Here is an 11,708-nt window from a genome sequence, read left to right on the forward strand (position 1 = left end):
ATGGAATTTAAAAGGTGGCTCTAATACAGGAAGAATACTGGGTGGGCTCCATGCACATATGTGAACATTGAGATGTGGAAGAAAGCAACAGACCATTAATGCAGAGAGATGAGGCGAAAGAAGCTGAGGAGACAGTCAAAGCCCCAGAAGGGTTCAACACATTACTGCTGGCTTTTGAGACAGTTGAAAGAGGAGAAGGAGGCAAACTAGAAGCTAGAAAAGGCAAAGGAGATTCCAATAGGAACACACCCCTTCTGAAATCTGGATGTGGGTCTTCTGAGACTCTCAGCAGAAAAACCAGATGAGCCACAAACTTCTGGATACTAAATTGTGGTACTTCGTTGCTGCAGCAATCAAAACCATATATGTGATTCTTCTCCGCTGCCTTCATTTCAGCCACTTTCACATCATCCTTTATTCAGTCATTACCATTGTCCTCGTCTTTGTCATCATTGCCATTTTCATCATTGTTATCATTGTGCCTTTTTATTGAGTGCTTATTAATAGGATGCCCTGGGCTTAGTGCTTCATATCCATGGTTGTCTGATCTCTAGATCTTGACAACAATACTGCCAGGTAGGTATTATTAACTCTTCTTGAGAAACGGGCTGAATCCTAAAAGGGTAATCAATTAATCACAGAACACACAGATGGAAGTGTAAGATCCCAAAGAGCTATCTCTGTGCATAAAGCTATCTCAACTTTTAAAGAAGGCAAAATGATTACTGATCTGTTGTTTATTTCTAGTATAATATTTTAAAAATATTTATTTATTTGAAAAGCAGAGTCAGAGAGAGAGAGAGAGAGAGAGAGAGAGAGAGAGAGAGAGAAATCTTCCATCTCCTGGTTCACTTCCAAAATGGCTTCAATAGCCAGGGATGGGCAAAGGCTAAAGCCAGGAGCCAGGAGCTTCTTTCAGATTTCTCATATGGGTGCAGGGACCCAAGCACTTGGACTATCTTCTGCTGCTTTCCTAGGCACATTAGCAGGGAACTGGATATAAAATGGAGCAGCTGGAACTTGAACTGGTGCCCATATGGGATGCCTACATTGCAGGCTGCAGCTTTACCTCCTATACCAGAACACTGGCCCCAGGAAAAATCTCTTAAAAAAAGCAGGTATGTTGTTTTGGGGTATAGAATTTAGTATGGGCTGAATCAGAAGCCAAAGAATTTTTAAAGCAGTATTTTTAACACTTCTTCTTAGTTTATGAATTCAGTTCCTATTTCCTATAAAAATAGCAAACCATTTATTGAACTCTTACTATGTGTTAGAAAGGTTTAATTGCTTGGTTATTATTTCATGACCTTAGTGAATAAAAGAGCTAGGATTTGGTTCTAATTCTTCCTGACATCCAAACTTTTTATGTGTTTAACCACTACACTGTAATTTTAAAGACATGTAGAATTTCTACTCGTGTCTGTCTAGCCAGGATAATTAAAGACTCTAATGTATACTTGGAAATTTTCAGATTATGCCCTTGAACACCTGATGAAGGGATCACATGGTCATACTCCTGCTTCCCTAGATGGGCTCACAGTCAGGGCCCCTTTCAGAGGGCCAGACTTCATTTCATCTCTCAACTTCTGTGAAAAAGGGGGAATGGAAGCAGTGTCGGGAGCCTGGAAATTGTTTTCCAATACCATACTTTTATTTTTCTTTAATAATGTAAATCAACACTATTCTGGATGGCAATGTTCCTAGCTAAAATGCTACTTCTGCAGCCTCCATTTGCAACTAGCTCTTCCCACGTGATTATATTTTACCCAATGAAATGATAGGAGAAGTTGTGTAGAACTTCCAAGAAGGCTCTTAAAGGGAGCTTTACCATGTTGAGGAACACTATTTTGGTCCCTTGTGACTACTTTTTCTTTCTGTATGGAGCAGATGGGATGGTTGGAGCTTTGGCAGCCATTTTATTCCATGTAGTGACCTTCATGATGAAAGCCAGCATTAGGGAGGTGGAACACAGAGAGAGAAGACTCCTCAGTTATGTTATCCTGAACTTTCTACTCTTGTACTGCAGAGAAATATAGAATTCAATAATTACTGATACAGTGCTATTTTGGGCTTTCTAATATATTCAAGACAACATACTCTCAATTGATACAACAGCTGCGTTAGACTCAGTTGTCATAGAAATAGACTTCAAATAAGAGATTACACAAGTAAGAGATTTACTGGGGTTGGGGGAGAATTCATGGACAGAAAAGGGGAGGGAGCCAGATGGGATGGGAAAGGAATGAGGAAAGGGTGGAGGGTGGATAGGCAGAGCCTCTGTGCCAATCCAGGAAGACTTTGGCTGGGTCAGTAGAAGTCTTCAAGCCAAAGCTGCATATCTGAGAAGTCCTGCATGTCTCAGGCATGGGTTTTGTCTTGTATCCCTCAAGGACATGAGCTCACCTTATGCCCCCGTCTCTGGCCAGGAGCAGTGAGTGTGGCAGGGGATTCAGAGTACTGCACGGGGGAGCCTGATCAGCCATCCTAGTTTTCACAGTAGTAGAATTGATCATGGCACATGTTCAGTGCCTCCTTAGTAGTGAAATACTGTTCCTGTCTATGTTTATACTCTTCCTTCTTGAAACTATTCTTAGAGATAACAGTGGCAGGTAGCAAACTTTCCAAAAATATTTCAGGTGGAACAAGATGCAGTGCCATCTTGCTGGTGGCTATTCATCACCAGTTCTTCAAAGGTTGGGGTGCCTGTGACAGGATCCATTCATTTTGGTGGTGAGAGTAAGAAAGTGCTTTTTTTTTTGGCTTCTCTCAGTTTGGAAAGTTAGATGAGAACTGAGAACTCTTAATGCAGATTAGCTGACAGCCAGCCTAAGGCTGGTTCAAGATGTCTGGATGGTAGAAAGTGCTGGTTTCACTCCTGCTGCACTCAAGGCTGCCCAGTGCCACAACTCAGAACTGCCACCAGCGGCTACACACCGCCAGAAACATCGGGTCCATAAATGCACTACAAAGGCTATAAATGGAAAATGTGCTTTTCCTATTGACTTGCTTGTATAAATAGCTTTGAGATGTTTTCCAAGTGCAAATCCCTAACACTTTTAAAATTTTATTTCACCCAGTGGGAAGAAAATACTCATTAAAGGATCCACAAACCTCAGCTTCTTGGCAGGAATTTTCAGCTCATTACATGGTAATTAATACTAATCTATATGCTAAAAAAGCAAAAAAAAAAAAAAAAGAACCCTCCAAATCCTTTTTCTTTTTTCCAATTTTTATATTGCTGTTCTGTCAGACAGCCAATAAAGCTACACAGAATCCTTTGTTTTTTTTTAAGTGGCAATAATGCATATAAAAGTGTTCATGCCTAAAGAGAGCTATACATTTCTAGGTTCTTGATGATAAAAGTTTATTATTTTTTAAAGTTACTAACATCACTGCTACATAGTGCAATCATTGTAGACCACACAATCAGTAAACATGATGTAAATGATAGTAAGAATCCAATAGCTTTTTTTTTTTTTTTTTTTGACAGGCAGAGTTAGTGAGAAGAGAGACAGAGAGAAAGGTCTTCCTTCATCCCCTAAGTGGCCGCTACGGGCCGGCGCATTGCGGCTGATGTTGCACCGATCCGAAGTCAGGAGCCAGGTACTTCCTCCTGGTCTCCCATGCAGGTGCAAGGCCCGAGGACCTGGGCCATCCTCCACTGCACTCCTGGGCCACAGCAGAGAGCTGGACTGGAAGAGGAGCAACTGGGACAGAACCGGCGCCCCAACTGGGACTAGAACCCAGGGTGCTGGCGCCGCAGGCAGAGGATTAGCCTAATGAGCCATGGCGCTGGCCTCCAATAGCTCTTTAAACCTATTTTTGAGATCTGGCTTTCTCTGGATTAGATTATTTAGCAGTGTGACCTCACTATGGATGTTATGCTTCATATTGAGACTGTATCTGATCTACCAGCTCACCATAGAATTCTAAAGCACAGTCTCTGTTGATTATTCCACACTAATGGAAAATAAATGACAGGAAAGTAGCCAATCTCTTAATATTGTGAAATATGGTATTTTTGCTTTCATTTCTACACTCACAATTTTTGGAAGATTTGTAAGAACTTGAAAGAGAGGAGAAGAAATATACAGTTTTCATTGTTCTGGGATCTTAGGAAATATTATTAGTAATGGCTATGGTAATGAATATGAAAATGTTGAGAAAAGTGAACAAGATATAAGGCTATGCACACAGAGGAAGACTGGAAAGGAAATATGTAATAAGGATCTACCATAAATAAAGTTTTGGATATGGCATTACATTTACTGTAAATGTAATTTACCTATGTTCGCAATAATAGGATTTACATATTAAAGTCCCTTTATGAAAAATTAAAGCTATACAAACCCTTCACAGGTAAAAGATCATCAATATTGTTCATTTGCAAAGATGGCAGATGAAGGAATTAGGAAAGGGTGTTTATGCTATTTCAATGTTGTGATTCCACTTTATCTGGAAGCAAAAATACCTGCCATCCTTTATTAAGACAATTTGTGCAGTTTTGTGTTATGCCAAGCCTTCAGAAATATATCCCTTTTATGCACTGTGACTGCCATCCACTGGCTTTCAGGGCTGACAAATTGAAACACACAGTCATTGCCATTGAAAATCTTTTGGACAAATGAAGGAGATGTGTAAGTTTACAGATCAGTGGAATAAGGTGTGATGTGAAATGACAGAGGCATTTGCAGAATGTTTCCAAAGTATAGGGAAGGGCCATGTGACCCAAAATTAAAGGTAGGTGAAACATTCCAAGGGAACTCTCGCCTGAATTAGCGCTTGTTTGTAAGTGGAATTTAAACTGGGAGATTGTTGGGTAGAAGTTGGATAGGTTGTAGGAGGGACAGATAGAGAGAGCGGGATTGCAAAAACCTGGTTACAAAGAAGCATTTTGGTTAATCAGAAATATGCCACTAATGGAGATGAAGAGGAACTTGGCAGTCCTAGTGCTCAGCATTGTGCTAAGGAATATGAGCAACTGAGACTATTGGTGTTCATTTCATACTCTTAAGTTGCCGCTAGTTCTATTTTAATATGAATCATTCTATTTCATAAGAATCACTTTAAAAAGATTTATTTATGTATTTGAAGGAAAGAGAGAGAGAGAGAGAGAGAATATCTTCCATTTGTTGGTTTGCTCCTCAAATGTCTGCAATAGCTGAGGCTAAGCCAGGAGTCTGGAACTCTGGATCTTCCACATGGGTAACAGGGATCCAAGTATTTGAGCCATGAGCTACTCATTCTCAGGTGCATTAACAGGAAGCTGGTTTGGAAGCAGAACACCGGACACTCCAATATGGGATGTGGACATTCCAAATGGCAACTTAACCTGCTGCACCACAATGTCCACCCTCTATAAAAATCATTTTGAAAGTACGATGGAGGATAGTTGGTAGGATGCAGAACAAAGGCAGTATAGGATATAATGGGGGTCAAAACTAAGACAATAGTGTGGGTAAAGAAAACAAGGGTTAGCCTGGTTGATCTTTAAACAAGAAGTGAATATATCTTGGTTATAGAGAGTTTAGTGCTGGGAAAGGAAGAGCTATGAATAAGGATGAGCATATGTATGTATAGAAATATAAAGAAAAAATAAAAAGGATTTTTAGGCTAATTTGACATGGATATTGAGTGACAGGGGGTTTATTATTACTGAGAAAATTTGGAGCCTGAATTGTGTGCAGTAAAGGATTAACTCAGCAGATTTGAATTGTTCAAAGCCTTTATATTTCAATGAAAAACTGATTTTTTGCTCTCTCCTGTAAGATAACTCAAGCTCTTGGAATATTCTGTCAATTAGAATTGTCTTTGTTCCTAAATATGTGCTTATGAAACTTGTGTAACTTAAATAAAATTAAAAAAAGAATTGTCTTTGTTCACCTGAGGTCTTGGGTTGTACCAGGTAATCTATGATGATAATGTGATTTACAGTGGGGACCTTAGGTCATGTAGTGGCAGTTTGATTTGCAGAGATGTTGAGTGCCAAACAACTCATGGTAGATATGTGGGAAGTCTGCCTTGCCCCTGTGGCCAACCCTCAAGAAAAACCCAGGACACCAAGGTTCAGCAAGCCTCCCTGGTTGATAATATTTTGTGTCACAGGAGAATTAAGAGGTGTCTGCTGGAGTGTCTGGAAATAAGTAACCAGCAGATGTGCTGGACTCCTCTAGACTCTGACCTATGTGTCTTTTACCTTTGTTGATTTTCATCCACATCCTTTCACTATAAAAATTGTAATAGTGAGTATAATATTTTTTCTGAGTTCTGTAAAAACTTCTGGAGAATCAATGAACCTGAGTGTGACTGTGGGAACCCTTAAATGAAAGTAATCCCTTAGAGAATCCATGACCTGGGGAGTATATGATTTGGAGAAAATAGGAGCTCAATTTTGAACATATTGCAGGGAGGCCTTGCTCTTGCTGGCCTCTGCTTCCTTGTTTATCTCTGGCTGACTCTGAAGTTCCAAACATCTCCAGAGGAAATGGAAAGGGCCACTTTAGTCTCACTATATTACTTGCAGGCTAGCTGTCATATTTTCTTAGTGACCACTTTTGCTGAATCCCTATGCTACAAGTGTCTACAATATGGCAGTGGTTGTGGAGTTCATGAGTGAAACACTACCATTCTATTAAAACTTTCTTTCCAATAGTTGGGAAGGGTGAAGACCAAAGCGTGGTGCCAGTCACCTGACTTCGGGTGAATCATTTATAAACTCAAAAAGGAAAAGTTGGTACTCGTACATCCTGATCCATCCAAGCTCTTCTCTCCTAAAAGCATATTTATGACTGACACGGAGGGTAAAAATGAGGGAATTTCAATGCACTAAGATAGTTCCAGAAATCCTGTGCCATTTCTCATGCAAATACTTTCACAACTTAGAACTGAATCACCCACCAATGATGCAGTCAGACTTCCCAGAAGTAGGAGTTCCTACCCTGAAAACAATTTATTGGTATGAACTGTACCATTACCAATTATTCTGTGATTTTAGGAGATAAATTTGGATGGAAGTTTCCCAGCAGATATTAAATCATTAATTTATGAGGAAATTCTTCTGTGCTGAACTTTTAGTGCATAGTGAGACTGATGTCACCAAAACCCAGTTTGTTTGTAGAGAAAGTCCAGAGGAAACTTCTTTTTGAAGTTTATTGCTAAAAACAAATGGAATGTCATATGACTCAATGGAAAATCAATACTCAAATGTAATATAGCTCTTCAAGATCTTATCACTGAGTAGTGAGGTTGGGCAAGTCATAGAAACTTGAGTGAAAGTTTTAAAGCAAATTATAAACTCTTAGAAGGATTTCTTGTAACCATTTACCTTTGAAATGTGAAAACTGAAATCCTAAAGCTCAGAAATTTATTCAGGGTCAGGGTGCAAAATCTGCCTGCTAACTAGGGCCTCAATTGCCAGACTACAGATCTTTTGGTTAATCAACTTAAGTCTCCATGTTCCTTAGGAACTTGAAAAGCTCTGTTTTGCCCTTATCCTAGTGACACCACTTTATTGCGATTAGCAAAGCCAATTAGCTACTTGGTGTGCTTGGGAAATGTGAAAATGAACTGGGTTTTTTTTTTTTTTCCTTTCTTTTACTTCTCTTTCTCTCAGAGACAGAGAGTCAGGGAGAGAGAGAGAGAGAGAGAGAGAGAGAGAGAGAGAGAGAGAGAGATTTCCCACCCATTGATTCATTCCCCAAATACCTTTAATGAAGTTGAGAGACTGGAATTCAAACTAGGTCTCTCACATGTGTGCCAGGAACCTAATTATGTAAGCCATTGCTGCTGCCTCCCGGGGTTGGCATTAGCAGCAAGAAGGAGTCAAAGCCGGGTACTCTCATGTTTAATGCAGGTATCTTAGCCACTAGGACAAATGCCTGCCCCAGTAGTGTGGGAATTTCGATCTTTAAATGGTTTTCAAGGCAATTAGAAAGGATGACCCAGCTGTATGCTTTAGTCCTCTACAGCTGTGGGCATGAGTTTTACTACACAAAACTGAGTGAAATATACATCATCTTACCTTTACACATAGGCCAGCAAGAAATGACATATCAGTCATTGCTGCGATACTCTTCCCCACTGGTCAGGGTCCAGTGAAGTTTTCAGCAGTCTTATCTACTGCAGAGCAGTCAGGAAAGTTTCCCTGTTCCCCTCTCTTCCTGCATCTTGGTCTTTGAGAACTATACGGGGTGATTTGGGGCACTAGAGCCCTAAAGTCAGACTGCTTGTGTTGAATTGCAGCTCCATTCTTTGCAAGAAGTTGCAATGGATTGAAACTGCCCTCAAAAGAAGTGTCCATATCCTACCACTCCAACCCTATGAATGTAGCCTTATTTGGAAGCAGAGTCTTTGTAGCTGTCATTAAATTTCAGCTCTCCACATCAGACCATCCTGATCCTAACTCCAGTGACAAGTGTTCTCAGAAGAGGAAAAAGAAGAAACAAAGTAGAGCAGAAGACTGTGTGAAGAAGGAGGCAGAGGCTGGAGGAATGCAGCCACAGGGCAAGGGATCCTTGGGGCCAAACGAATCTGGAAGAGGCACAGAAAGTTCCTTTGATGATGCCCTTGGTGGCAGTGTGATCCTGCCAACACCTGTTTTTATTCCTTTGACCTCCAGGCCTGGGTGACCATGGATTTCTGTTGCTTTAAGTCTCCAGGTTTAGGCCGGCGCCGTGGCTTAACGGCTAATCCTCCGCCTTGCGGTGCTGGCACACCGGGTTCTAGTCCCGGTTGGGGCGTCAGATTCTATCCCGGTTGCCCCTCTTCCAGGCCAGCTCTCTGCTATGGCCCGGGAAGGCAGTGGAGGATGGCCCAAGTCCTTGGGCCCTGCACCCGCATGGGAGACCAGGAGAAGCGCCTGGCTCCTGGCTTCGGATCAGCAAGATGCGCCGGCCGCGGCGGCCATTGGAGGGTGAACCAATGGCAAGGGAAGACCTTTCTGTCTGTCTCTCTCTCTCACTATCCACTCTGTCAAAACAAACAAACAAACAAACAAACAAAAAACCAAAAAAACCAAACCAAAACAAACAAACAAAAAAACCCAAAATGTTTATAAGTCTCCAGGTTTATGGCACTTTGTTGTAGCAGTCACAGACAACTAAATAGAGTAGCATAATCATGGCAAAGTCAATTACTTTCTTTGTCAGTTTCTTCATGTTTATTATGAGGATAGTAGTATCAGTGCTTATCCTATAGGTGGTTATGCCAATAAATACAAACTCAATAAAGGCCTTGGGATGGTATAGCAACATAGCGATAGCCCAATAAGTGTTGGTCTTGGGTTGTGTGTTATGCTGACCACTACTATTAAGGCTACATGGAATTTTGAGGGCCCACTTCTCTGCTTCTGGTATGAGAAACTAGGGGAAAATTAGTTTGTGGAATCCAGGGCCCTGTAACCCTGTACCCAGATTCCATAGGTGCTCCATGCCATTCTAAGTAGAGTTAATCTTTTCTGGCAATGGGAGAAAGCAAGCACCAGGTTGGATCTAAAAAATGACTTTTTGTTCTCTTCTCTATTGCAAAGGAGGGAATATGGATGGGGGCATTGTACCCTCAGCCAAGCCTGGGCTAAGTTCCAGGACAATTGACATTTATTATCAGTCATTTCTGATACATTTCTCTCTGTATTAGCAATAACTTTTAAAAACCGGTAACTTCTATTTTATAGGACTCCCAGTTCCTTGGAGTTCAAAAGAATTGCACATTCCATATAATTTAGCAATGCTTATTTTGCCAAATTTTTTTTCCATAAGGTTTGCAGCTATTCCTTGGCATTGCTTTATGAGAAGCCTTGACTTCTTAAGAGACCTATAATTTTCTTTTAATTTCTGATGTGAAGAATCTGCCGATGGATCTTAATCTGTTAATTACTGAAGCTTTATACTGGTTTCAACTCGCTAGAAAACATTTAAATTTGATACCATTAGGGGAAATTCTTTATATATCTTTTTATACCTCTCTGTTTTCAAAGCATTTATAAACACAGCAGCTAAAGTTTCTTATCCAGAGAATAGCATAGATTTTATTAAATGAGGTACAATTTGGAGTTCCAATACTAACAGCTGGTGCAGGATAGCCTAGTAAACTCCAGCCTTCTCAGTCATACTGATTTCTTGTTGAGATGTGAAAAAGCAGTGTGTAGAAAAAATTGGCAGAATCTTACAATGCTTTTATGCACATTTATTTGACAGAGACCCTCCGGGGAAAACACACACATCCACTAAACAAAAAAACAACGTATGCACAAATGGTTAAGTATTTTCTTTCCCATGTCTGTTTCTTCCTACTACTATGTCATAATTCCATTTACAGAACATCTATATAAAAGGGCATACACTTTGTTGATATCCTTGACAGCTGAGCCTCCTTTGGAATTTCATCACACTCTTGCTGACACCAGAAATATGTAGGAGAAAAAAGATTGGGATCTAAGTTCTACTCTCAGCTCATGCAAGAGACATTTCATGCTTAGCCATGCTTTCTTAACAGTAATAAAGGCCTTGTTGGGGTTTTGCCAGTGCTATTCGCTCCCAGTATAAATCTTCTAATGCCCCTATAATGCTTTATTTTTCAGGTTTCCTCCTGATCTTCTTCTCACTGTGATTTAGCCGAAAAATCCACACACTGCCAAATGATCCTATACAATTACAGGATTTATGGGGTGCTCAAACAACCCGTGGGCAAGGATATCAAAGGGAAGGAGCTATTCAGTTATTCTGTAGTTTGTGGGTCTACAAAAGGAAATGGTCAAAATGGCAACTGTTTATTACCAAATCTAAAGGATTTAAGCAGTTACCCAGGACAATCTGCTGGGTAGCAGGAAACATATAGGGCTATTCATGACTGTGAGTTGCACTTCAGGGTTTTTCTCTCAGTGGAAGGACTTTCTAAGACATTTGGCTGATTCAAGCCATTCTGTAGATGAAGAGCTGGTCCTTTATCCTGTCTCAGATTCTCTACTTTGCAGAATATGTGAATGAAATGCAGATGTTTAGAAATATAAAAAAAATTCATTTTACTGTGAGTACTTCTTCTGGGAAGAAAGCCAGTAGAATCACTAATTCTGCTTTCTTTAATTGTTTGTTTACCAAGAGGTTTTTGAGGTAAGCATATAAAAATTATTAAAGACTTTTCATAAATCTTAAGCAAAAAAATTTTTTCCCCATAGTAGAATGGAAAATTGTGCCATTCTTGATCAAATTTGGAGCTAATTACACAGATCAGAATCCATGGTGATCAGAAATTGTTCCGCTTTAAAAATATTTTTCCACTGAAATACAAATACCATGAATAATGCGGGCTGACTTTCATCAAGGTGGGTAGCTGCGCTAGTTGTATTTTCACATTTCCACCTCACGATCACGAACAGTTGTGTCATTCAAACCAAGCGTTGTACTGATTACATCCAAGAATATACCCCGGGCTGTGCAGAAAGGTGAGGTTCACTGCTCTTCTAGTACATGAGCTGGATCTGCTGATCGATTTTTGCTCACTCTTATACCCTATAGCTTACCACAATGCCTTGGTTACCTGCAATCTTAAAGGCAATTGATACTTACAATATGATTTGTGTATGTCATCAGTCAATATTTATAACGGCTCCTGAGGTTTGTAGCATTATTCCAGCCTAATCCTTTAGTCTCTGTTCTCCTTTTCTTTTATGTCAACAGGTACCATGGAGGAGGTGAATGGTCAAGTACTCACAG

This window comes from Lepus europaeus, chromosome 4, assembly GCF_033115175.1.
Source record: "Lepus europaeus isolate LE1 chromosome 4, mLepTim1.pri, whole genome shotgun sequence".
In the NCBI taxonomy this organism is placed as follows: domain Eukaryota; kingdom Metazoa; phylum Chordata; class Mammalia; order Lagomorpha; family Leporidae; genus Lepus; species Lepus europaeus.